Genomic DNA, 919 nt, shown 5'->3' on the forward strand with positions numbered 1-919 from the left:
ATAAGACATGCCAAGACCTTTCATTCCACCATAATAACTAGGCCAAGTTCCATTGGGAATGCCTCGGCAAATTTTTGCTTCACAATCACCCATTATTCAAGACAATTAAGGTGCTTATGTAGCACCTCCAATTGTGAATCCTCCTCTTGCTTTGCGTGATCATTATGTGCCAAATGAATATAATGCACCCACATGTATTCAATTGCCCCCATTTAGAGCATATCACTATGAAATTAAACCGCAAACTATTCAAATGCTTTATAGCTATCATGGACTTCCAAGTGAAGAACCTTACAAGCATTTGGATGAGTTTCTTGAAATATGCTCCACCGTGAAATACACGGACATGCCGGAAGATGTTTTAAGATTAAAACTTTTTCCTTTCACCCTTAAAGATAAGGCAAAATATTAGTTTAACAATCTTAGGCCTTTTTCGATAACTTCTTGGGCGGAACTGCAACAAGAGTTCTTGAAAAAGTACTATTCAGTTTCAAAGACCAATGCAATGAGAACTTCAATTAGATAATTTTCTCAAGGGGATGGGAAATTGTTTCATGAGGCATGGGAAAGATTTAATGATTTGCTTAGGAAGTGTCCACATCATGACATGCCTAAGTGGCAATTAGTTCAATACTCATTTGAAAGTTTGCCAAATAATCACAAGGGTATGGTTGATACATCTATGGGTGGTTCTTATCTTGATAAGCATGAAAATGATGTTTGGCGTCTTTATGAAAGCATGAGTGAGAATTCAATACATCGATCTTTGTCATCTAAAAATGGTAGAAATTTAGGTGGAAGGTGTTCGTGTATCTTGCAATAATAAAATACCCACTCGCAATAAAACGATATCGTATAGGATAACTCTATGTAAAGAGGATGTCGAACCCACAGGGAGATGAGATTTGCATATGTCTTT

At 36.7% G+C, this 919-nt stretch overlaps 1 pseudogene; it reads right to left on the reverse strand.

The window, feature by feature from the left end:
* Window positions 1-510: 510 nt before the first annotated feature.
* On the reverse strand, window positions 511-609 carry LOC132315346 (small nucleolar RNA R71; annotated as a pseudogene).
* Between the last annotated feature and the right edge of the window lie 310 nt (window positions 610-919).

Source organism: Cornus florida, unplaced genomic scaffold (assembly GCF_030987335.1).
Source record: "Cornus florida cultivar Cherokee Brave unplaced genomic scaffold, ASM3098733v1 CherokeeBrave_3.0.0_Hap2_Chr06, whole genome shotgun sequence".
In the NCBI taxonomy this organism is placed as follows: domain Eukaryota; kingdom Viridiplantae; phylum Streptophyta; class Magnoliopsida; order Cornales; family Cornaceae; genus Cornus; species Cornus florida.